The 27,123-nt window shown below is 45.2% G+C and overlaps 1 protein-coding gene across 3 annotated transcripts in view; it reads left to right on the top strand.

The window, feature by feature from the left end:
• Positions 1–3,096: 3,096 nt before the first annotated feature.
• The window catches only part of GRAP2 (GRB2 related adaptor protein 2), a 106,889-nt gene continuing 82,862 nt past the window's right edge, over positions 3,097–27,123 (top strand). The window contains exons 1-2 of one of the 3 annotated variants that reach the window (XM_048302287.1): positions 3,097–3,403; positions 6,866–6,928. The gene's annotated coding sequence lies outside the window, so the exon portion shown is untranslated. Of the gene's footprint in view, positions 3,404–5,958; positions 6,448–6,865; positions 6,929–16,305; positions 16,504–27,123 lie in introns of those variants that run through there. The other 2 variants (XM_048302285.1, XM_048302283.1) reach the window with 2 other exon arrangements.

The raw sequence follows: 27,123 nt of genomic DNA on the forward strand, positions 1-27,123 counted from the left end.
TGGGTTCATCACAAGAATTCCACAGAGAAGGGAAAAATTAAACCGTGTGGATTTTTTAATTAGCTGGGGTACAAAACACACAGTGCACTTTGTAGGAAGAGCTTGGTACCTTGCAAAGTCAGGCGCCTGGATGTCTGCCACCCAGTTGAGTTTATTTGGATGTGACCTGACTTTCCAAGTGTCCCCTTCCCTGGTCTTCACGAATACTTTATGAGATCTGCCTTGCTTCTTTTTTTCTCCATGTTATTTTTGTTTCTTGCTGGGGACTGGTTTCCAGTCGGAACTCACTATCTCCATGTCTTTGAGTTATCACTCATTTCTTCCATCTCATTTAGAGATATATTTATTTCTTCTCTAGCACTTTTTCCTTCTTCTGCATACTTCCAAGCCCCTGTTTGCATTTACTAAGATCCTGTCATGCAGGAGCTGGAGCTGGCAATCTGCTATTCAATATTTATGCCTCCTGGCCACTTCTAGAGCAGATGTGCTCAGTTTACAAGGAAGGAGCTCTCCCCCCTACCAAAACCAGCATCCCAGATGCTGGTTTGCAGCGTGCCTCTGCTTTTGCTCCAACATCAGCTGCAGCAATAAGCAATAACAATCTGCCCTTCCCCTTATGCCAGCGATGGGATTGCAAAGATGAGCCGTACAGCGGGGTTTGTTCTCGGCCTCGCTTCACATGCCAGCAGCACTGCTGAGCATCTTTCATGCCCATGACATCAGTAAAAGCAGAGAGGACTCCGTACCTCATGCAGTTGCTCCCATGAGCAGCTGGGCTGTTGCCATGAAAAGCACAGCAGGCTCCAGCTCACGCTCCCCCTTTGCCGTGCAGTGCTGTGGACACAGAGGAATACAAATCTTTTTCCTTAGTGGTTTTGTCAGTAGTCACCAAAGTTGACAGATACGCCCCTCCCTTTGTCTCATGGTCTACAGAGCAGAATGATAGCAGTGGGACAGGTGCTGTTTTACCAAGGACATTTTTGGAGACCAGAGCACCTTAACCTTCTGTCTAATGCTGCTTTAACAATCTGTATTATTTTGGAGAACTTTGAGAGATGCTGCAACTGAGTTTTGTTGTTTTTTTGTTATGCTTCTGGTTGCTGGGGCAGTGTTGGTGCACATAGTGCACCATGTGAAATGAAGCAGCTCTTTCTGCACCTCTTCCCTTTTCTTTCCCGCAGCTGACTCATCCTGAATGAAATTTTTGCACTCTAAGTTACCTGCTTGTGCTGACCACAGTGAGGAGGGATTTTTAACAGTTCTGCTGTCACAACTTTCCTTCTTCTCTTTCTTATGCTGCTAAGGGAATAGCACTATTTCTTCACAGAGTCTGGCAGAGCATCTTCAAAAAGGGGTCTAGCAACCACCCAGCACAAACAGGCAGGGCAGCCACCCTTCCTTCAGTCAGAAACACTCACATGGGCTAAGATGCTGCTTCAAAACAAATAATCAGTGATACCATGGGCTCTGTGGATGGCAATCTGAAGATAAACTATTTTTTAGTGAAACACCTTTAATCCAAGACTTGCTTTTAAATTGAAAAGTGCCTTTTTAGGAGAGAGCCACCCACACACAAGGAGGAGAAGCATCATGCAAGAACTCAAGGTATGTGGTAATGCACAGGCAAGTGTTTTTATTACCCTGCAAGTCCTTGGGATAAGACTTGCTTTTGAGCTATCACTGCTTCGGAGATGAAGTACCACGTGGACTTTCCTCTAAAACTACCACTGTCATCCTTAGATGCATCTAATAATCACTGGGATAACAACGAAAGTGGATGACCCCATTTCTCCTTTCAATTACAACTTCATCAACACAGTTAATTTACCTTCTCACTTACACATTTCCTTTCTCACCTCCTTATCTGAATCATATGAAGGGTTCATTTCAAGATGACCTACGCACAGAAGTACTACACATATTCTAGATAATAATAGATATTTCTAAGTAGAAAAGCTGAGTGCAGTGTAAACAGGGTGATGTGGATAAAAGATCTGCTTTTGTGTGTATAATCCCTGTATACAAATACAACTGCCCCTTCCTCCCTGTACATTTATATTTCTTGGCACAGATTTTTGAAATTACCTTACCTTGAATGCAGAATTAATAACACGTGAGAGACTTAATCATCATTGGCCACTGATTAGTTTCTGCTGTTATTGTAAGCCCAGGCATAGGAAATAAATCAGGAAGGTAAAAAAAAAAAAAAAAAGGCAGTCAACAACAAACAACGTGGCATTGAATAAAAAAAGAAATAGAGAGACTGTTCTGAAAATCCCTCGGTGTCTGCTCAATATTTATTCGTATGCTTCCATAGTCACTGCTGCTTTGTGTCTGTGCGTGGGCGTAGGCATATACTTGTTTCAGGGTGGTTGTGGCTTATAAACAGATCTCCCACTGGTCTCTTTTTTCAAGGATATATTAAAGCAGTAAACAGCCCAAACTGCTGACTCGGAACACTGCTCACCAGCAGTGCCCACAGCACTGAGACAGGCAATGTCTGGGCAACGCTGTCCGTAACGAGTTGCAAAGGTCTCTGCTTGCCCCAGGGCAATGAGCCCCGTCTTGCACTGTTGGGGACCAGAGGGACCCTCCTCATGCAGTGTAAATTGCTACTCCATCTGCTATTCAGAACTCGAGCTGTGGCATCTCAGCATCATCAATTTGCTCAGGAACCCAAAGAGGTCACAGATCCATGTCAAAACATGTTGAAATACTCTCCCTTTTGGGCAAGGATGTTCAGGCACCTACACAGGGGAGGCCAGGGCAATGGCAGCTCTCTCTGCGGCAGAAGCCACCAAGCGTGCAGAGCCCTGGCTGGGGTGGGAAAGCATGGCAGTCACCCCTGTGCTGCTCACAGATTTGCAAGATTAGTTATTATCTACCAGATGATGGCTCCATCCCAGCCTGACTGGTAAAAAGCCAGCCTTTTCTTTTAGGCTTCTATGGACACAGCATTTTAATGTCTATTTGTGCCCAACCAGCCTAGGTAACAAAGAGGTGAGAGGGCCTGAGGGGAATTTGCAGTAATGATGGAGAGAGCTAAGGGTCTGGAGAAGAAGATCTAACTCCTTGCTTGATATGTATGATTGACCTTGAGGGACAGGACACACCAGGGGTGAAGGTTTCTTCCCTCCAGCCTCACCCCTGCTTGCTTCTGCATTCTTCTGCTCTGTAAATACCACAGGAATCAATGAAGCAGCTAATGTGGCATTTTTGACGTCTGAGGGAGGATTATTTCGGCAGGAGTGTATAAACCTGCTTCATCAAAAGCTCAGAGTCAGCAAGCAAATGCCACCTTGCAGCCCCTGCCTGTCTCCTGGTGGCAGCCTCAGAGGGACAGGCCCCAGGTGCGTGGAAAGCAATGGGGCTGTTGCAGCACTGGATGAGTCCAAGCACGCAGGTAGGAAGGGAAAGAGGCAGCCTGGCTGGTTGTGTTGTTTGCACTGGTGATGATGCAGTGGTATCACTTTCATGCTAAATGCTAATTTTCTGCTTTGCTGGCCTCAGAATCGCCTACATTCATATCCTTCATTGCAGAAATTAAAGTGCTGGGTGCTGAGGCACTTGTGATGAGCATGATTTTAATCAGTGTGCACGAGAGAGAAGGAGGAATGTGATTGCCTTGCTGTTGCTGTGGGAACATGTGAGAGTCCATGAGGGGTAGGAGAGCCCCTGCCCTGGTATGAGCATACATCAGCTTCAGCTCAGCACAGGACCGGGAAGTGCAGTTTGCCACAACTTCCATTTCTCTGGTCTGGTTCCATTGTCTGCTCAGGAATTGCTGTTCGACTTCAGTGAAACATTGGAGCAAATCACCTGCCCCCCTGCCTCGCGTTTATACCCCGTGACACTGCCCTCCAAGGTGCCATGCATGGCACAGAGATCCCCAGCCCCTGCGAGACAGGCTGAGCATCGCTTGCCTGTCCCCTCCAGTGGGGAGGCAGGGCAGAGGGAGAGGGCTACACTGCACATGCAAGATTTCCAGGTGTGCCTGTAGGCAGAAGCATGGAATTACACAGGTCCCTGCTGTGAGATGGCATCTGAGACTGCTCTGCATGGCTGGGCAGGAGAGTCCATTTGTGGGAGTGCCAGGAAAGGTATTAGATGTAAGTACTTAAGCATTTACACTGTTTGCCTAAATCATGAAGCTCATCCTGCTGGATATGCTCACACATGCCCTCTGCCTCTCCAGCTGGCTTAAATGTCCCTCCAAAGGGGAACAGGGACTGTGTCCCTTGAATCCTTACTGCTTTGCTTTTCCTCAGTGTGGCTCAATGACTGTGTTTGCAGGGAAGGGACCACCCTGCCAGGGTCCCCAGCTGAGGTATCCCTCTCCCTGCTGCCAGAGGACTGTGGGAGTCACAGCAGGTGACATGGGTAAAAACCCCTAACAGGTAGAGTGGGGAGGGACACTGGGGCTTGGTTTCCCATGTCAAGGGATTTGTACATGCAGGGACAATGCAGGAAAGGAACATCTAGGGAGAGACCAAACTTGTATCAAAACTGCAGGAGCTGGGGGATAACAATATTTCTGGAACTCTACAAGCTTGTCTCTACAAGCTTCCTAGGTCATATTTCAGCTCCTCCTTGAATGTATCCCAGTTCGGTCCTACGTGGGTAGGGACACCTTCCACTTGCACCAGGTTGCTCAAAGTTGTGTCCAACCTGGCCTAAAATAATTCAAGGGATGGAGCAAGTCCCTGTCTGTCTCGTTTCCCCATTTCATGGCCTACCAACTATTTTTGGCAGCCAGAAGTGGTAACTGCAGACAACACAAAAATCAGAGAAGTGGCTGGTTTTGTCCTCTTCACCAGTTCAGAGAAGATTTTGAATCTTTTCTCAGGATAAGCCACCATATCTCACTGCCTGTCCTGCTCCCACAAGTAAACTTAATCACAGACATTTGAACACTTCCCCTGCTTTTCTGGAGGTTTTAGCACTGCCACTGGTCAGGCAGAAGGCTGGGTAGCCTTTGTAGTCAGTGGGCATCCCTGGGCAAACAGCCCACACAAACCTACAGCACAGCTCCACAGAGAGAAGGTGGGTTCTTTCCTCCACTGAGCTCACAGCTCATGCCCAGCAGGACCCTGTGTCAGGCCCCATCTGACCTGTCCAAAATGCTCCTCTTCTGTCTAGGCCAGCACTCAAGTGGGGAGGACAGACACAGGAGGCACAAGTGTGCCAGAGGTGTATGTTCATTACATAAAAAAAAGAAAAAAATCTGGTCTTGACCAGCAGCATGTGAAGCAAGCTGTTATTTCTCTTTTCATCATGGATATGTGGGCTTCCAGGGCTCAGGTACCTCCAGGACAGGGGCAGGAGATGTTCACAGTGTGGAGTGAAGGGGCCACATTTGAACCTGCTGCACATCCCAAAAGTCCATGTCAGTGAGGGCTCCCTACTGCAGAGGGACAAGCAAGACCCTGGCCAGGGCAGACACAGGCTTGGACAGATAGGCAGTGAGTTCCCTCTCCCTCCTGCAGAAGCTTGGGCGAGAAGGGAGATTTCTCCTTCCCACTGGCTGAGCTTTGAACTGTGTACTAATGACAACACAAGGAAGAGAGGAGCTAGAGACTGACAGCCATGAGAGATTTCTGTTGCTGTTTAGGACAGATCTCTCTCTCCGTCTCTTTCTCTGTCTTTCCATTTACTCTGCCACCTCCCCCTTTTTTCCTTCCTCCAAACCCCTTCCTCAAGCCCAGCCCTCCTCTCCCCTTGGTCCTAGTTCTCCTTGCCTTTTCAGTAAGTGAGGAATTTAATAAGCCTCTGTGGAGACAAACCTAAGTCATAGATTCTCCCTTGCCTCCCTGGCTGGATATTGATGAGGTTAGAGAAGAGACAGTTCCTAAGGATGCTGATTTTAGTTTATTATTTAGTCCAGCATGCACCAGGTCAGGATTTTGGGAGCATCCTTAGAGCCACATGCATGCATGCATGCATGCAATACAAGAACTCACTGTGAAGTCCCAGAGCACCCACATATGCAGGTACCTGCCACCTGAAGTGACAATAACCACCCCCCAGGCACTGACCCACACACAGCAAGGTGGGGTCTGACCAGCACCAAGGACTCCCCATCACTCAGACGAGGCCCACCTGGAAACAGTAATAAAGAGGGTGTCAGGTACCAGCCTCAGAGTGTTTGCATTTAGCAGGTAATGAAGGAACCTGAGGAGGAAATTAAAGGAGGATGGGTGTAGAGGAAGGGTTTCTGTGCTTGGCTGGGGCTGTCCCTTGGTGCTGCTATCTTGTATCTGTGCCATCAGAGTAAATAAGCCTCCTCTTGTCAATGCTGACCTCAAGCTGTGTAGTAAATTCTGGTACCAGCCAAACCTGCGTTCGGTCGCTTGCAGCGGTGTGTTCGTCTCAGTACGATGCTGCTGTATTGCTTTCACCACAAGCACCAAAGGCTGTGAGATGCTTTCCTTTGGGACTCAATTCCAGGTACAGTGCAGCATCTGGCCAAATTGTTTTATTGCTTGTTCTCACTACTCACATTGTAAAAGCAGCAATGTTTCCTGTTATGTTTTTTGCCATGTTTCTACTTCAGAGCTGACTTAATCTTTGTGTTTTCCTTTCTCTGTTAATCTCAGGATTAAGAAAAAGCTGTGAAAGTATGATTTGAGCTTTTAGAAATATTTTCTGCTTTAAAAAAAAAAAAATTAACCTGCAATGAGCAATCCTTTTTATTTAGAACTGAATTAATGAATTTCAACTGAAGATGGGCATGTTGGGTATTAATATATGTATAATTATGCAAAACCACTGTTATGCCTCTAATGAAAATTAGATTCTACCACTGAGGCTGTGTTTGGCGATAGTGTATATCTTCATTTGTGCTATATTTATTCTTTTTTCCTAGCTGCATGACCTAGGATTACAGTTGCTATGGTGATAAGACAGTTAGTGAGGGAAGGAGTGAAAGGTAAGTTTGTGTGTCTGCCTGTGCTGCGGGGGGTGGGGGGGATGGGCTGGCAATCTCCATCCCCTGTGCTGCATCTGCCTCCTGCTATTGCTGGCACTGGAAAGCTCTATTGCACAAGTTATAGTATTTTCTCAATAGCTCAGGGGTGGGTGCTCAAGCAGCAAAGCAAATTGGGCTGCTTTTTTTTTTCTTGCTAGTAGTGCATGTGCTTAACCAGGCAATGGGATTGCTGTGCTGGGACTGTTTTAGTGGGATGGGGGAAGCTGATCCTTTGTGTGCATATTTGCCCTGGCCTTGGAGGGGTTTGGAGGTGGGATGCTGGGACTACAGGGGCCCAGAGTAAGACCCTCCGACTACTCTTCTGTATTTCTTGACCTATGTTTGTGATCTTGTGTGGCCTGGCCTTGGAACTGGAGGTGCTGAGCAGATTTAAAAGATGTGTAGTCGTGGTGAATTTGGCAGTGCTGGGCTAACAGTTCACCCTGATGATCTTAAAGGTTTTTTCCAACCTAAGTGACTCTCTGGTTCTAGGAGTGGCAGCTTTGTCTCCCTTCAGCTGAGTTACATTCCCAGCCCTTCTGCTGGGGTTTGCTTTGTGGTGCTTGCTGCAGGAGATGCAGCATTCCCCAAAACCTTCCAGAGCCAGTGCCACCTCCAGACCTGAATAGGCTCAGGAGTGCAGGGGTTCTTTCAATAAATAATTGATAGTGGAGGAGAGTCTGTCCTTGGTGCAGCTTTCTTTGTTGACAAGGAACATACACAGTCATGTTTCCCTGAGCACAGCTGCCCAAACCTCTGTGTCTCTTTCAGTCTTAGCTTTCCCTGTGTGTGTGGGAAGTGCTTCCCTGGCTGCCTGCCTCTCCCATCCTGCTCTCTCTTTCTCTGCACCCCTCCATCAAGACTACCATCATCATTTGCTTTAAGCTCCTGGTGGAAATGCTTACCATGGAAACTCAGGCTGACCAGCCTTGATGATTGCAAGACTGATTCAGGCAGATTTTTTGGGGTTTTTTGCAATTGTCTATTCCAAAATACTGAACAGCTTCTTTGTGTCTTTTTTCCTGAAAGAACAATGGCTGCTATCACCAACAACTTGAGAACTTTTCACCTGATCCTCCCAGAAGCAATGCCTTAGACACTCTGTGCAGCTCTGGGTCATGTCCATCTCTGGGAAACATTGTGAATTAACATACTAAGGGCTAGTGCATAAGTCTCAGGCTCCCACCAATTGATTTCTGTAGCCTTGACTATCTCCTTGGACTTGCTAAACTTTTAATTAGGTATAGATTTTCCCACAGAGGTCTTACAACTTTCTTTAACAAAAGACAAAAGTGTTTTAAAAGAGTGTCTCCTCTCCTGCCCTGCCATGCTTTGCATTTTTCCCCAAGTGAACTCTGCCTGTTTGCAAATTACCAACAGTGCAACCACCTTAATGCAGGCAGACAGTGCTCTCTCACTCTCTTGGACAGGGGTAGGGAAAATGAGCTGTCTGACAGGGGCAATCCTGTGCTTGTACTACTCTGTCCCCTTGAGGAAAACTCTTCCAAGCCACTGAACTTTGCTGGAGTTCTCTTCATGCACAGTCACCCTCTCATCCACAACAATCAGCATCCATCACTGCCTGCACAAAATGCCTGTGCTCACAGAGGACCCCACAGCTGGGGGAGAAGGTGGAAAAACCCCATGGGCAATGCTTATTGGTGATTAGAGAGCAGGGGGAGTTCTTGTCAGTTCTAAGGTAAGGGTGGGAGCTTGAAGGATCTGTATTTCAACCTGTTGGAGAGTTGCTGCCACCCTCTCATGGGAGAGAAGATATCCTTGGCGCTAACACTTTTATAGCTCAAAAGTTGGGGAGGAGCTGATGTCCCTGCTCCTCCAGCCTGAGTCTGTCTTCCTTCCAAACCCCAAACATCACGGGGCTGAGGGCAGAACAAACCTGTGGGACTGCTTAGCAGAGTAAACTCGTTCTCATTTGCTCCAAACCACAGGGCTTGGCAGAGCTGGCTGCCCAGCTGTCCTCTTGAGGACGGTTGTAAAGTGATGTTAAATGTAGCCTGGAGATCAAGAATGTGATTCTGTGTGCACAGCCTGAAAAACAAGAGTAGACAGCCATACAAGGGGATGTGCAGCTCAGACAGATGAGAAGGAGCAAAACAAGCTCTCTCACATTTTTAACTCTTCTTCCTGAGATGAGGAAAATGGCTTTTTCTCTTGGGAATCCATCCTGGCTAAGGCCTGCTTCAGCTGCCCTTGCACAATAGCTACAAGGTTCTTCAAGTGGAGCCAAGCAATAATGAGGGTTGATGGTTCATCTGGCTTGGAGGTGTCAGTGAGGCTAAATCAGCCTCCACCCTGCATCAAAACTGCTTCTCTGTGAAAGACTTGGTCATTGTCATAGGACACTCCCTTCTGAGGGAGCAAAATCATAGAAGGCCCCATATGCAGACTGGACACACTTCTTAGGGAAGTCTGCTGCCTTCCTGGGGCCTGGGTTAAAGATATGAAGAGAAAGCTTCCTACTCTGACATGGCCCTTGGATTTTCTTCCATTATTGATTTTTCAGGTTGGCAGCAATCAAGTTACAAACCCAAGGGCAGTTTGGAAGAGAGACTTTGGGGCCTTGGGATGACTGGTTAAGGGATCAGGAGCACAAGTGGTGTTCTCATCTATCCTTCCAGTTGCAGGGAATGAGAGGAGAAATGGGAAAAGCCAGCAGATCAATACCTGTCTACGAGCCTGCCGTCACTGGCAGAATTTTGGGATTTTGATCATGGATCAATTTACACAACCCCAGGCCTGCTGGTGATAGATACAGTACACCTGACTCAAAAGGGGGAAAGGATCTTTGCAGAGGAGACTTGTGGAAAGAGATTTAAGCTACCTTAATGATGGTGACAGCAGGGTTGGGTGTTGATGGGTCGGAATCAAGGGGAAGGACAAGAAGCCAAATGTACCTTGTACTTTGGGGTGGGTTTTCACTTTTCTGGGTAAAAAACTTGCTGGATGGCCAACCCTAAAGCATGCTGGTGAATGGAGTTGCATCCAGCTGGTGGCCAGTCACCAGTGGTGTTGCACAGGGCTCAGTACTGGGGCCAGTCTGTCTAAAATCTTCACCAGTGATCTGGACGAGGGCATTGAGTGCTCCCTCAGTCAGATTGCAGACAACACCAAGCTGGGCAGGAGTGTTGATCTGCTTGAGGGAAGAAAGCAGTAAAGTGAGATCTGGGCAGGCTGGAGAAAAGGAGGCTCAGGAGAGATCTTGTTGCTTTCTACAACTACCAGAAAGGAGGTCGTAGCTAGGTGGGGATTGATCTCCCAAGTAACAAGTGGCAGGAGGAAATGGCCTCAAGTTGTGCCAGGGAAATAGTTGTGCCAGGATAGAAAATTAGGAAATGTTTTGTCACTGAAAAGATTGTGAAGCACTAGAACAGGCTGCCCAGGGAAGTGGTTGAGTCATCAGCCCTGGAGATATTTAAGAGACATGTAGATGTGGCACTTGGGGACATGGTCTGGTGTTGGATTTGTGCTACATTAACAGTTGAACTTGATGATCTTGGGGGTCTTTTCCAACCTGATTGATTCTGTGAGATGAAGCTTGCCGAGCCATGCTTCTCTTGCAGTCAATATGTGAGGTGAAGGCAAATGTCCAGTAAGGGCAGATTTATTGCATGACCCGGGTTTCGGGTTAATTCATCAGGTTGCCTTCTAGTAGGGAAGTGTCAGATGATAAGTCCTTAGAGGGGAGGCATTAAGCCTCTCAGACTTACCTGTGCTGTGGGTCCAGCTCAGGTCAGCAGTATAACAAGTCATCAACACCAGGCTGAGATTTAGCAATGGTCTAACAGCTTCAGGCTTCAGTTTAGATCTGTCAGTGCCAGGTCAGAAAAATCAATACAGCACTAAGCAGTGTCTTCATCAGCCTCTGACTTATGTACCTCCTCTCTTAGCCTTCTGCAGGGCAGTACTGAAGTGGGTGAGGTGTGTGTACACACAAACTTGCAGTGCCTCAGACAGCTGGGTATAGACAGAGGGCTGGAGGCAGCCTAGGTGCTGTCAGGCTGGCCTCTTCTCTGGAAGAAAACCTGCTGAAAAAGAAAATCCCAACAGGTAATTTAATGATTTCTCCTCTATCTGTAAATACTCAAAATAAGCAGTTAAAAGGGAGCAGCTGCAGTGGATGAATCCTGAGTTGTCATTCCTCTTTCAGGAGGACAGCCTAGTCGGCACTCAAATACCCTTCCCCTCTCTCCGGCCCCCTGCCACCTCTGTGTGCTGCATCCTCATGCTGCCAAGGCTCCAAAAAGAGCTTACAGACAGGAATGCAGCAAACATATGCTGTACCTGTAATCCCAAATGAACTAGTCAGATGCTTAAGGACAGGAGCTGTTACCAGGGTAGGAGCAGTTGGACTGATGCAAGGCATTCAGGGGGAGGGATTGCATTGCCATCACAGGTTTGGCCTCTAGGAGGGACGAGTGGGCAGTGGGGTCAGAAGAGGTTGCCTGACTCTTACATCTTCAGACATCAATGCAGCAGCATGGCTTTGTCACAGTCCTTGTGCTCAGTTCACACGAGTGCCATTAAATCCAGGCAGGTCACACTGAGGGCCAACAGGTAGGCAGGAGCTCTGTGGATGGAGCCGTGAGGGTCCTGTGTGCTTGTCAGAGAGCTGAGAGAGCTGGCAAATTCTCCTCATTGCAGGACAAAAGGGAATAGTGGCACATGGGAGGATGCAGCTGGCTGATGAATTGCCCACCTGCTTTGTAAGCATGGTGTTTACAGGCAGGTTAGTAGACACAGAACATATCAAAGAGGTGGCAACTTGGGGCGTGGGGGCGTTTTGGCATTTTTTTTCTGTTTATTTCAAGAGCCATGAGATGTTGTGATGTCCCTTTGCATCAGATGCCTGTACTCCCAGGTTGACCCAGGTCATCAAGCTTCTTCCTAGGCTCGGTTCTGGGCCAGCAGGGATATGGTGTCTCCTTACCCGCATGGGATGATGGGGGGATATGTGTTGTTTGAGAGCTGCAGTGAATTGTCAGGAAGGACAGGCTGATAACTTGTGTACTTGCTTTTGCATTTCTATTCCTTCTTAGTTGTCAGGAAAGAAGCAGCTGAAACATCCTAACTTGTTGATTTTTATAGTGTATCCTTTTCCCTTATCACGTGGAGAGATGGGAAGAAGAAAGTGATGTAGGAGGGGCAGATGGAAAATGAGGACTGCAGTCAGCTTTAATCCTCTTTAAATAGCACTTTACCAACTAGGGCAACTGCTGTGGCTCTATTGTGTCTTGTGCATTTGTTTGTGATTTGAAGCATACAGATCACTTTGAATGCTGCTTTGTTTTTAAAAATCAGAGTAAAGTTAAAACCATGTGAAAGATGAGGAGCCTTTCTTAACCCCAAAATCAAGGAAGAGAGCTCAGAAAAGCCACCCTGCAACATAGTAATGTGCCCTGTAACCCTTGTACTCACTGCTAGTAAAAGTGTTCGACACCCTGAGACTCCTGCTGAAAGCAAATAATTTGTGCTTACACATTGATGGATGTTGGGAGCATTTGGTATCTCTTCTCCTGTATCCTTTTAAAGCTCCATTGTCTTTGCTCTTTGGCTCTTATGTCTCAGGTTAAATTCTAGTGGTGAGCTTTTCCAAAAGTGAGAGAGAAATGGCACTGCAGCTCTCCCTATATCAGCCTCTTTGGCATGCCTAAAATACAGCATCTTATTCAAAGGACATCTGATTAAATTAAAAGATGGCAAGCTTGGAATCAAGCTCCACATCATTGCTAAGTAAAAGCATGCTGTAAAAGTAACTTCCTGTCCCAGCACACCACTGAAAGCTAAGCCTCTGCAAGATCCATTCGTGCTGGACATGTGAGAGCTGACTGAGAAAATCCAGATATTTCAGAATATGTGATATTTACCGCCATTATGCTTCAGGTCCTCGGGCACTTCCTATTTACTAGGAGCCTGATAAGACTAACACAGAAGATGGATGCTTCTGCATTATTTACCTTCTCTGTAGCATCTGGTAGTGTCACAGGGAGACCAAACCGTGTGAAGGGCTTGACCTGGGACAGTAGAGCCATGCTTTGCCAGGGACTTGCATGTCTCTTTCCCTTGCTCCCTCCTTCCTTGTGCCTGTCAGAGATGTTAACAGGAAGATGAACTGGACTGGGGGTTGGCTGATCCATGACAAGGCTTAGAGCTTCCCGTTACAGATGAGTGAGCAGCTCATAGAGTAAATGGAGATTATAAGGTTGCAACCAGCACCCTGGGTTGGGCAATTTGTACATCTCCCCTTCAGGGGCAGGTTGGGGTGCCTGGGAAAGGGCAGGGGAGGAACCCTTCTTGGAGGTGGAACCTTATTTTTACTGTCTCTCAGCAGCTCCCTGGGAACCAGAAGCAGCTTCTGTGCTGGGGTACCAGGGGCATTTCTGAGACAAGCTAAACCCCACCAGCTCAAAAGCCAACCAAATAGCCTGTGCTTTGGGACAGCAGTAGCTCAGGAGGGAAGGCTGAAATAACTGAGTGTCAATGGCTCCATTTGTGGGTCCTGAAAGGTGGCTGTAATGATGTCATGCTAGTGAGGAGAGTGCAAGGTGGGGAAGAAGGGAGGGAAAGGATATTTAGGGTGGTGAGAGCAGATATAACCTGGAGTAATGATGTGGGAAACAGAGCCTGTGGATCAGCAAGGGATTACTGCTTTATTAGCCTCTGGATTAGTGTCCCAGGGCCAGAGACTGCAGAATAGACTGTATTGAATTATTCCTTATCAGTTGATGCTGACTGACTCATGTCTGTCCCAGTAAGCTCCCTGGTTGAGGAGGTATTTTCTGTGTTCGGGATGGTATGCCATAGTAAATAGCTTGGAAAGGAATGGCTGTTAGGAACAAGAAAACCTACATGGAGATGAGAAATTATAAGAGGACTTGGAGGTGAAGGAGTCACACAGCAGTTGTGCTTCCTTGAATTGGAAGGGCTCTCTTATATCCAGATCAAGTCTCTCAAGACATAGCTGGAGATCTCCAGTCTTTGATTGCAGTAGCTTTTATTCCAGCATCTTTCCATGTCCCTATTTATTCTTCAAAGGTGAATTCAGACTAGTCAAATCTACTTTGACTACAGATTTAAAATATCAGGGGATACAATTTTAACCACAGAACACAGTCACCTCATTGATATATCTGTGAATGAGGAAGAGAAACAGACTGTGTGAAGAAAGGAGGGCAAGTATACCTGCAGCTGTCCCGTAACTGTGCTGTGAGGCTGGAGGAGGCAAGGACAGAGACAAAGGTGGCAGAAAGTGATATTGCTTCAGCAGGGGATGCACCTCACTGTGAGACAGTTCCTCAACAGACAGGAGTGTCGTGATGAAACACCAGCCCAGGTATTCCATTTACTTCTTGCCACTAGCGATGCAACTTTCTCAGGGGAAAAAGGATGTGCAAAGTGGCTTGCCTGGCAAATCTCTGGTTGGGAGGAAGGATGAATAATACTTTGTGTTTCTACCGTCTCATGTTTCTGCAGTCTTCTGAGCCTGCTGGAAGTGTAAAGAGGCAAGGGGCTACCTGTAAGAGGAGTTCTGGCTCCAGTGCTGTGAGAGGCCATTAGAATTGCAGTGTGTTGGAAGACAAAGGAAATTCCCAATGCAGGGCTAGTACCCTTGCTCTGTGAAATAGATTTAGGTTCTGCAGTATCACAGGTGGTGTTACACTAATGTTTTTAGCCTTTATTTGCAAAGGAAAACCTCTACATGGGAACCACTTACAACTCAATGCACTTTGAGGCTTGAAATGGCAAATCACCAGAATTAGGGCTTTTGAGCAGAGCTGACTCCCCCCAGACATCCATCATCAAAGGTGTCTGAATAAAATGCTGGTCACTTGAATATGTGAAATTTTTTATGATGCAAATATGTGAGAGCTGGGCGCTTGAAGGCAGTGAGGAAAATGAAGAGCCACCTAAGAGCAAGGCTCCTGCCTGTAATGTGCATTTTGTGATGGAGAACGTAACAGAAAATTTCTATATGGATAACAACAATTAGCATTGTGGTTTTGGACAAGCGTGGTGGCCTGTCAGCAACCTTTGTGCAGAACTCAAAGCTCCAGAAGCTAGAGAGGGTCATGCACCTTAACTAGCTAATGTGATCCACAGCTGGAAATACAGTCCCACCTTCTCCACACAATCACACTGGCATATGAGGGACTTTATTCCCATCATACTGTTAACCACAGTATTTAGAGTAAAAGCAATCATGTCCTGTAGCCTGACTGGCCTCTCTCTGAAACTCTACTGAGTGCTCCTGGCCTAACAGAAGTGTTAGAAGCAGTTTTGTGCTCAGGCTATGCTCATACTGGCTGTTGAGAAATATTGATCTTCACCGGGCTTCAGGGTTGGATGCTAAGCTGGGAGGCCTTTGAGGAAATGCAAGTGATTCAGAAATGAATGTTGATCACTCAGTGGGTATCACCTGGGCCCTCTCTAATGCTAGTAGAGACATTTTGCTGCCAGAGGTACTATATATTCTTTTAGAGGTAAACCCAAAGGCTGGGTCGTTAGTGATGCCGCGATATCTTCCCCACGAGTTTGAATGCAATCCTCAGTGTTCCTCTAAATTTCACCCAGAGAGAGTGGTGTTCTGCTGACTTGGAATTTGTTCTATAATCCAACTAGAAGAGTTGCTTTTCATTTTCCTCTGTCTGACTTTGCCATATAGTTTTATTATGTGTGGTTATGCAACTTAGTTCTGAAGTGAAGCCAGCTATATTTCAGCTAGATGAATGATCCCTATATAATATGCATATATGACTGCAAAGCACTTTGGATAAAAGATGCTAAAAACCACAAGTTATTATTTTGCCTTTTCCTGGGTTTTGTTTTGTCACATGTTATTTAGTAGCTTTGCTGTGGTTCTGTCTCAATGCATTGCTGAATGAAGCGTTCTGAACAGTTTTGGGACTGCTGGTGTGTTTTATTAATTGCCTTTTGCAGGTTGTTTTTCTGTCTGGTTTTAAACTCCTTGTTTTACATCCATAATGAAAAATAAAAGTTTTAAGCTAAAGCTTAACTACCAAGGCAGGGAGGGAAAGAAAGCTCAGCAAAATATTTGGCCAGTCTTAAGCTCAGTGTTTGGGATGATGTCATGCCAGAAATTCCTCACAGTGCGGGTTTAGGGTACAGGAATAATAATAATTGGAAAGGAGCACAGTGTTCCAGGAAGGACAGAATAAGCCAGTAACCCATCTGGGTCTCTGACAACTTCTCAAAGAAGGGTTTTGTACACTGAGATTTGTTCTGACAGCAGTGTTTTGAAATTGTTTAGGACCCTTGCCATCACTTTTTTTTTAAGTCTGATTGCCTTATGGGACACATTCTCAGCTGCTGTAAATTGCTCCCACTTCATCACTCCAGTGACATCTCGTCGGTGTACATCGGCAGAGGATTAGCCCTCTACTTCCAGACATGTTGCCTTGAGCTGGGTTGGGATTTCACCACAAGCCATTACGAGGCTGATGAAGATGTGCTGAAGGGAAGACATAGGCTTATGATAGGTTGTGGAGAGGACTGACTCAGTAAGTGGAATTCATTTATTTTGGATTTATTACTAATTCCAATTTCTCTGTATGATTTTTGTCTCAGGACACATAATCTTCCGAGACAGAAAATCTTGTAGCTACTGAGACCTCTGTGCCACCCTTTTTAAGAATTGGGATGATATTGGTTCTGATGTTCTGGCAGAACCAATGTGAGAAACTGCACTCATCCTTTCAAATTCCCTTTGTAGCTATTTAACACTCATCTCTGCTGCTTGTCATAAAGTTACTGTGAGATACTTACATGCCGCAGTGTTTTATCATAACTCAGGTATAAGACTTTCTCTGTGAAAGACCTTTTGAAATGTCCTTTGGTATCCATTAGTGTGAAATGTGCCACAGAAATGTAAATCTTGTCACTGGCTGTCAAGGAGCAGCTGGTCTTCAAAGGGTGTCCTGCTGCATTACTGAGCAGGGGGAAGAGGAGGCCAGCAGGGCAAGGCAAAGGAGAAACTGGATTTTTCTGTTCACTTAGAGGACTCTTACTGGCAGAATGGCATTCAATGCACCCCGGGACTGGAGAAGCTGAAAGCAAGGGCCATAGTGCTGCTCAGCCAGGGGACTTGGAGAAGAATGTACTGTTGCCCTTGCTCCTGTGACACTGCCCAGGCAGTGCTCTGTCAGCTGGTGGGCAGGCTGTTCTCCCTGTGGATAATGATTCCCACAAGTACGGAAGTGTTTCACTCTCTTGACTTACAGGCATTGTCTTACAGTTTTAGGATCTGAACTGGAAGGGCTTCCCTTCACTGGTAGCACCAGCGAGGGCAGTGCTGGGGCTCTCAGCCTGACTTGGTAGGAGTGGGCTCAGGCACACACTCACTCATCATGGTGGAGTTTTCCTTTGTTATTCCAGGCCAGAGTGAGCTCATCTGACTGCACACAAGAGTATCAGTGTGTCTTCCAGTGTGCAAGGTAACATTTCCAAAGGTTATTAACCTTCTGTGTAAGGGCATTGGCTGACTTGCCTGGGTAGATCAGGTATAAACCTCTGGTACACTTTACAGTGCCCCTGTCCAAGCCAGTGATGAGCCAACAAATCTCCTGTGATGATCCAAGGGCAGCTCTCCATTAGATGGTTGGTGTTACAAAACAACCAGAGAGCTGCAGTTTGAAAATTTTATGATTCAGTTTTTGATGCAGTTTAGTCAATTGCCTGGTTGCAAAGTTCAAGCTGGGGCATCTCTTAACCCATGCCAGAATGCTCTGAGTCATCTCTGTAATAAGATTAAAAAAGACATTTGAATTTTTTGTAAATTTTCTATCATCTTCGTCCAGTCTGAACTCCAACTCATGATATTCACCCAGGAAGTGTTATTACTGAGTGAGCCTTTGTATTGACAAGCTGCATCTTTCACTGAATGGTATCCTATTCACATCCTTTTGCCATATTTTAATTTTTGGCTGGCTGTAGGTCAGGTGGGTAAATTTGCTTCTTAGTGCATCAAGGATTCCAGTGCAGATATTAATTTTATCAATATGAAGTGCTCCAGTCTACAGCAAGTCTGGCCATCACAAGGATCATGAACTGAGGATATTTCCTGTGTGGTCCCAGCAAATAAATCCTAATCTTCTAGGGTAGACACAGGCTTCAGGCTGCTCTTAGGCTAAAGGAAATATGTTCCAGTCTTGCTAAATGGAGCGTTTCACAGTGACATTGGGAAAGCAAAGAGTGGGCTACTTTGCCTTTATATCGTGCATGTCTTGAACCTACCAGTGCATGCATGTCAAACAGGAACTGTGCAGGTCCTTAGGCAAGAATTCTGATTCACTCAGCCTTGCAAATGTCTCCCTAATGGAGTTTTCTTGAAGCTATATGACCTTGAAAGTGGGAGCTCCTAAAAACACACTGCCCAATGTCTAACAGTTAAACTAATATAGATGGGGACAAGTGCAGACTATGCTATGAATGAGGATTGTTCACCCCATTAAAACTCAAGCTTATCAGAGAAGGAGCCTTTTCCCTTGGTAAAAGTGTTTTCCACCAATATTAGGCACGTCCATCTTACAAGAAGATGTCACAGCTGAGAGAGGATTTGAAAATATTATTCTTGCTCACATATGTGAAGTGTGTAGTATAAAGATTTTGGTGCATCTGTAGTGTTTGTTCATTGATAAAGCTACACAGATTATTTAGCAAAGACTGCTACACTCTTGCTAATACTGTGTGTGCTTGTAATATGTCAAGTGCTATTAAACAACTCTGGAGTTGTCAGAGACCAGTTCTTATGAGAGCTGCAATGAGATATTCCTAATCATGTGTAGTATAATCCCTCCTTGTCAGGAAAACATATTGTGCCTCTGAAGTAAACATTCCTGCAGAAGTGGAATACCATTTTATACTTTCTCTCAGCCAGTTGGCCCTTACAACTGCACAACTGGTGTACGTGTGCATGCAGCGTGGAGAATTGGCAATGCCTGTGTGGTAAGGATTTTAACTAGCTTTGCATCCAATTTTGAAGCCTTCTAAATCCCCTCAGTAACAAAGTCCATTCTCTTGATTGTTTGTTTGCATCATATGTGGCCAATAAACCATATTTCTGGCAATTGAAAGCTGTTTTGATGAAAGGAAACCCTAATATTAACTGTGCTGTTTGCTTTTTGCAATAGCTTTTTCCTCAGGCTCTATCTGAAAAGTGATTTGGACTAGAAGTTCAGTTTTGCAAGAATCCTTGATGATAGGCTGACATAAAGCATGAGTTCAGATCAACTTAGGAAATGGGGTTCTTTAAGCACTTGCCAAGGCCTCTTCAAATTTTTGTAATACTGACTGCAGACCTCAAAGGTAGAATTTTTCAGAGCATCTGGCACTTACCTAACTTTTCTCATCCTCACCTGCTTAGCTTTCCACAGAGCAAAGTCTGGACAACAGCAAAGCCTCATTCAAGACTCTATCCAAAAATTGTTCCTTAGGCTGGTGGTGCTGGGCTATGGAAGAGGGACTCATGTTCCCAAACCATAAAAGCCCTGCCTCTTGGTTTAGAGAGATGGCAGTTGTTCCAGCTGCACTCTTGCAGACAGTTAATGTCAAATTCCAGTAACTGAACCACCTGGGTCTAAATTGGTTATGTGTTCTCCTAGCACTGCCTGTGAATTTGGGGAGCTCTTGCTGAACCCTTCTCCCTTGACAGGGGACTGCTGCACTCTGCCCAAGAAGCAGTGGAGTTTGTAAACAATCTTAGCTGAGTTTTACATTCAATGGAAAAACTAATGTCTAATTGCAGATTTCTCTAGATCTCTAAATTAATTTCCTGCACGTAATTTTTCTGCAAAGTGGATTCAGGAAAATGTTCCTTTTGCTTTAACAATCTCAGAAATAACTTTAACTCTGTTCAGCAGTTCTTCAACAACTGTATGATGGTACATGGACCAGCACAAGGGTGTGAAATGGCATGAAAATAATGGGTTTTTCCTATGTGTGTTATTAACAGTGTACCTTGTTGATGTTGCTAGACCAAAAAAGAAATGTTATTTTTAAAAAGGAAGTCATACTGCAGGGAAAAAAATAATTCTCCTTTTCCTCCCATGCACCGGCTTCTAGCCAGGAATATATTGACTAAACTAGAGAAGGAGGGCTAGGGGAGTGTAGAATAAAGTCTGAGGGTGTACAGATTGTATTCTGTATCTCTTGTGCCTCAGATGTTGCCCTTCACAGCACTGCTTTGTGTCCCCCTGCAGCTGTGCTCTGAGCTGAATCAGAAGCTGCTGAAAGCAGCCTGGAGTATCCTTTCTCTTAATAAGAGCTGAAGCATATCCAGCCTGCTTTTCTCTTGCTTTCCCCACCTCCTCTTCTGCAGAAGAGAAAACATGAAATTGAATGGGTCTTCTTCCCTGCATCATGCCCTGCAGCCTTTCTTGGATCTTTCTGCTTAGCCCACTCACACCAGTACCACAGCTTAGATGCAGGAACAGTCTCCCTTCCCCCCAAGAAACTGGAGATGATAGAAAAAGCTTGTGGTGTGATGTGTGAGCCAAGGACAGGGACTGCAGATGTCACCATGTCAAGAACCTCGAGGACATCCCCACTGCAGTGTCTGCACTCTGCTCCTTGCCCACACACCGCTCCTGGCACGCGTGGTTGGTGCGCTGTGGTCAGTAAGCCACAGGTGACTCCAGCACCGCTGCCTCACACCACGTCAATCTGCCCACTGTAACGCAGCTGAGATTTCTCTAGGCAGTGGGAGGAAGCCCAGCTGCAGCCCATACAGGCGTACCCCAGGTAGATTAAACCACAGACAGGAAATATCTGTGATGAGAATGCGGAGGCGCAGTGGTCTCCGCAGGTGTCCCGGTAGCTGTCACCTCTGCGGAAGCCAGGCCTGTGTGGGTGGCAGTCATGTCCCGGCTGCAGGCCAGGCAGGCCCAGAGGAACAGGGAGCTGAACAGCCCTGTGCCGTGTCTGCACATGTCAATGAAAACAGTGCCCACTGGGCCCAAGGCAGGGAGGCTTTGTTCCAGCCTGTACTGCTGCTGTCCCCTCCTCTGGGGGATGGCATTGTCACTGCCATTGTCAGGGCTGGCTGATTGCCCATGGCTCATTGCAGCAGTCGGTGTGTTGCATGGGGCAACAGTCCATTGAGCACAGAGATTGGGAAAGAAGGCTCTGAAGGGAAAGTCATCATTGTTGGCACAGCTAGGGCTGAAAAAACGTCAGTGGGAGAAGTGGCCAAAACATAGGGAAAATAAGAAATTTTTCTTCAGTTCTTTGCCAGGAGATGATGTGGTTCTTCTAGTGTGGGTTGACCTTTGTGAGAGGGTGACATCAGAGGCCTGAAGATTTAGACATGGTTCTCCTCTTTGCCAAAGGACACCCAGGTTCTTGGACCTATTCTTTCAGCTCTGCTCATCTCCAGGGTATACAATGAGATATACTTCCCACATGGAAGTGTTTTGTCAGGCTAAATTCAATGATGCCAGTGATAGCCCAGAGACGATGGAGGGCATTAAAAGAATGTGGTTGATTCACCCAAATTTGTGTAGCACAGGGGAGTTCAAGGGAAAATCACCCTGTTACACTTCTATCTCTGGTCTGAATTCATTCAGATGGGTATGTTATGGCATAACTCTGTGGGCATATATAGTATTATGTCTTTATATGTATATTTATCATTTATTTCAATAATGTGGAAAAACAAACAATATAGCTGGATATATCCAGTGTAGAAATCTGTATGCATTTCTGTCCTTTTTTGCAAAGTAAGGACATTGGATTTTTTTCTTCCCCAGAATGTAGCTAGTGGTAATCTTCCTCTTGACATCTAATCACAAAGAAATCTTCTGTTTTGCTTAGTAATTGAAATTGGCACTTTTGCTTCTGCTGCTCATAGGCACTGCACCACAGGAATCAATCTAATATCTGACAGTAACAATTGATTTGCAAGCAGTGGCACCCACACTGAGGATTTCAGGCCTCAGGGATCAAACACCTTGAGAGAGGAGTAAAGTCATTTTAAATCAAGAATTACCACAAGTGTAACTTAATTATACTGAACTTTGTAGTCCCATGCTTGTTGCTTGCATTGGTATTGACAGCTGAGGAGTATAACCCAGGCACATTTGTAGGCAGCAGTTGGCTGGAGGTGAACCTGAGCTCAGTGCTGGGCTGCTCCTTTGCTCAAGCAGTTGTACCTGGGTGAGCTGGCAGGGACGGGACAGTCCAACCTCTGAAGAAAGGCTGAAAGGGTTAAGAAAAAGTTTCTTCAGGTGTCTCCTTTGACTGAAACCATACATAAAGGTCTGTCAGCAAGATGATCCTTAGCTATTATTAATGAATGAATGTCAGTGGTAAAGTCATTAGATTTACAGATGGTGGTTCCTTCTTCCTTTGTCATGGTGGCAGCAGCTTTCTCTGATGAAAGGTGCAGTACATGGCTTTTCCTTAAACTTCTGTTTCTGTTCTCAATGGGATTGCAGAAGATCACAGCATTTGGTGGTATACTCCAGGCTTCTTTCAACTGGCAGGGGGGAGTCATGGATAAATGAAAGGTGGATAGAGCACAAAATGCTACTAGATGTCTAGATCAAACCAGGTAATGCTTCTGCTGTTTTCAGCACTTCCAATCTGAGATATTCCTGGCATGCTGTTCTTTTGCATATATTGGTACTCTGCAACACGGCCTCTTCAGATGAAGAAGCAGGGATTAATGAGCCACAAAGAAACACTAATTTGTCTGGGTTAGAGGAGATTAGTTTTGCTTAGACCATTAACGTAATTAATCTTGAGACTAGAAGTCTTCATCTGGTATTGCAGACTGACTGTTTTTTTTCAGGAGTTGGAATCCAACACTATTAATGAGAATTTCAAAATGTGTTGTATTTCAAAATGTGATCTCTGTTCTTTGAAAGCTTTTAGAAGTTATGTATGTTCTACAGTTATGTAGGAAAAAGATATGTCATTGCTCTAATAATTTGTCCCCCTATAGTGTCTTGAGGCACCCCAAACTGGTCAGGTCCTCTGAGAGCTCCAAAGCAAAGGCTGCACACAGGGGTCACTATGTTAAGGACAGAAGGGAAGAAAAACCCCCCAAGTAACTTGCAGAGGTGTAATACTTGATTGGCTCAGTGCCCTTCTGTCCCATCACATTGTCTGGGGAAACATTTATTTTTTTTAACATTTCCTCTTTTCCCCATTGTTAAGTATTTTATCCCTCATAATAAAAAGGAGCTGAAGTCAGGCCATGGGAATCATTTGCAGGCACCAGAAGGGGACTGCTATGGATCTCAGAAAGTACCCATAGTGAGAAAACTGCTGCCTGTAAGGGACAAATAGTCAAGGCATACAAGGTTCTTGTCCAGTTTGGGAAAGCCATCTTCCTTGCATTTTGTGGAGCAATAACTGGCTTGGAGGAAAACTAGAAAAAGGAAAAAAAGTGAGGCTGATGAAAGAGAGTCCATCTCTACCCCACGAGAGTCCTAAGAATGGGTATGAAGTTACACCTGTTTCTGCAGTTTTGCACCTCCAACCATGAAATAGTTTTCTTTCCTTACCCTTCTTGAGGTTTGGGATCAATGTAATACAGTTAGTTCAGCTTGCAACCAGCTTGGCTTCAAAAATTCTGTTTCAAGAATTCTACAGTAACAAATCTATCTGAAATGGTATAAAATATTAAGGCACTGGTGTTAAAATGAGTGTGCAGACTGAGGCTGCTATGGGAAAAAGCATTTGCAAAAATGATATTGGGATACAGCTTGTGTTGGTCTTTGATTTAGTTTGAGGAAATTCAGAAACTCTTCTGGAAACATTTTTTAATGTGGAGCTGCTAAGCAAACTTGTTCTAGCAATTTTCCAAAATTGAGAGTTGAGCTTTATAACCTTAGACATGGGGTTTTATTTCCAGCTCTTTGAGAGGAATGGGAGGAGGAGCTTTCCTTCTGACATTTACTTTAATTCATAAAAATTACAGGCATCTGCCAAAATATCCTAAATTGTGGAGGAGGTAGAAATTGGGTCATGGAGAAAGATTAATGTTGAACAAAAATATTTGCCAGTAGTTTTACATGAGAAGGGGAAAACTGTGTGTGCTGCAGAAGAACAGACTGGCTGTAGGGTTTTTTTTTTTTTTGTGCCACCACATCTGCCTTGTTGCTTTAACAGAAAATGAAGACGGGGACTAGAATCAGGATAATTATCTTTGTGCTTGTTTGCTCTTCATCTTTTATGTATCATTAGATCCTTGTGTCCTGCCCTGTAAATGAGCATTACTTTGATTTATTTCAGGCACCTTTTAGTTTAGGGAGAAGGGAGGCCAAATCTTCATCAGACATACCTTTCACAGGGGTCGTATTTTATAAATGCAAAAAGCTTTAGACAACACACTAGCAGTGGCCTCAGCAGAAACCTTCGAGCTGCTCCTCTCTCACAGGCTCCTTCAGATGGAGTTTTGTAACCTCCAGGGTGGAGTGTGCGATTTGGCAGAGGTGGAGCTGCTCCACCAACTGGTGACAGCTGTGGGATTGAGGGCCTGTCACTGGAGAGCAATGAAACATTCATCTCTTAAGGGAAGCCTGAGGGTATCAGAATAGGGGAAAGAGGGCTGAGAGTTAAATGGGAGCTGCTGTCAGCAAAAGTGCCTGCAGATTTAATGAGGATTTGGTTTCTGTTTCCCAGAACAGCCATTCACCTACAGAAAAAAAAAGAAATCCTCAAAAAGTCTAAGCACAATAGTCTCAATTGTCACAGCATGCCACACTGACCTTGGCACAGTCTCAGGCTTGATGTTGGCCTCACCTATGTCCCAGAAAGCGCTTACCCAGCCCACAGCATACTAAACAGTAGCTTATCAAGGCGCAGATTTGCAGGCAGAGCAGCTGCTGGCTTCAGGAGTCACGTATGCTTTCCCCTCCCTCTCCACCTGTGAGTTTTATCTCCTACACCACTCTCGTGAGCATTGCCTTGCAACACAATGACAAGATTACACTGAAGACTAACTGTGCAAGTGGGAACACCACCTTTATATCCTTCCTCTACCTCCTAGGGCCAACTGGGGATGCATTCAGCCTCTGAGCTAATTAATTATGCTGGCTTGAAATAACCCTTCAGTCATTTATTACTGTTCGGAATATTTCTTCTTTGGGATGCAGGAGTGTGTCTGAAACAGGCGCCATTCCCTGCCTGTGGAGGAATGCAATGATGTCTCTTTTTTCTAAAAGTTTTATGGCTCCTTTTCACTAGGAGACATGACAAAGGGTCCTTGTGGGCAGTGATCTGCCCTTGTCACACTGCAACCTGCTGATGCGAGATACCAGTGCTTAACAAGGCACTGGTCTGACTCGCAGGAGAAAGCAAATCAGATGCAATCATTTTGTGAGATTATGTCAAGAATTTTTAAATTATGCTGTGCCTATGAGAATAATATTCATACTTTAACTAAATAGAAATCCATTTATTAATTTCAGAAATATTTCAGATGTCTGTGGATTTAAACTGTTACATTGGGCTTTTCCAGCAAGCAATATTGGCTTTTTGACTGTGTACTTCCAAGTGCCAGTAATGATGCAGGATGCTTTTTTTTCTTAAACAGTCTATTTGAGACAAAAGCTTCTCTTCTCTTTACTTCCATGGTAATAGCTTCTCATTTATTCTGGGTATGTACAGTATTTTCTTGCTGGCACTAATGTCTCTCGACTGGAATAAAGTGCATTTTTCAGCATCTTCAGTGGCCACTCTCCCTGGGATGCTCTGAAATTATTTTCTGCACGCTGCAGAACAGCCATGTGGAGGATATGAAAATTTTTCTGGCAGAGTGCCCTCTCCTCCAGCAGCACGAGTGCTCTGAGTGCCACTGCCATTCCCCAGTGGTGAATGATGCTGTGGGGTGGCAAGGAGAAAGCAAGAGGTGGTTCCTGAGCTCAGCTAACAAAACGAAGGCATTTTTTGTTTTCGTGTCAATCTAAGAACATCTCTCTCACTTTGCCAAACAAAAAACTATCATTTTGAACATTTTTAATCTTTAATATCTAGAAATAACTGTAAGGTTTGAATTTCCTCAAGAACAGAGGGGTCTGGGGCAAGGAAGGGCTTGTTGTGTCCCCTATGAAGCTGCTTGTGTAGTATCAGTAACGGAAGAGGTTTGTGATTGGTAAAGCAGAGCCTCTGCACAGAGTTAAAATCACCTAAGTGAATACACACAAATGCATCACCTGATTTTGAAATGCTCTGTTAAAGATGATTGTTACTCATTTTCATGATTAGATTTTAGCCTTTACTAAGAAGGCCTACTGTTGAAATGATGATTTAAATTATAATGATTACTTGAACCCTGGACAGCCTGAACTACCTTGAAGCAAATTAGCATATTCAATATTGTACTCACCTGGGGAGGTGGTAAGAATTGCCTACAGTACAAAAGGTGATGCTGACAACAGACAGTAGACTGTGAAGGGCTAACGTTCCTAGCTGAGCTAGCAGAGAGTTCTCTTCCAGCAAGCCCTAGGAGGTAGACTGGGAGCGGACAGATTTAAGAAATCCATGTAGCATTGACTGTGTAAGCTCCCCTTGCCTTGGAGAAGGATAGAGAGATTTGCCAGATGCCTGCACGCTGTCCCAAGAGGAAGAAACTGGCTTCAATTGCATTGCTCGCTATAGTGTTTCCCAGAGATTGAGATGCCTTGAATGAAATGAGCTAGATGCTCTTCATAGAGGCTTTGCTGCTGTGTGGAAAAAGATCCCTGACTTCCGGTTTTGATAGAAATCGTGACATCTTTTGGCACTGGCAATCAGGGATGGAGCAAGATGGGTTGTGTCTCTTTCTTTTGCTTGCTAACTGTTTCTTGGAAGGAGGATTCAGGGTGACATAAGAAGCTGGGTTTGAGGCAATATTATCTCCTTTTCTGTTGAAGCCCTCTGCTTGAGAAGTAGTTTGGTTTGTCTCTGAAGGGCAGGAAGTGGCACCTGCAAGGCAGCAAATGCAAATACTGTCACAGAAAGGGAATGTGTCACAGATGGGGTGTGGGGGATGTTTTAGTAGTGTGGGTCACAGTGTAAGTGGCTCAACATAAAAATGATCATGTATTTTGATGTAATCTACAAATGGGATTGTGCCAGAAGAACATCTGACCTGACAAACCAGATGACCAGCTAGCCCCATTACTGCTCAGGGATTT

Source organism: Corvus hawaiiensis, chromosome 4, assembly GCF_020740725.1.
Source record: "Corvus hawaiiensis isolate bCorHaw1 chromosome 4, bCorHaw1.pri.cur, whole genome shotgun sequence".
NCBI lineage: Eukaryota > Metazoa > Chordata > Aves > Passeriformes > Corvidae > Corvus > Corvus hawaiiensis.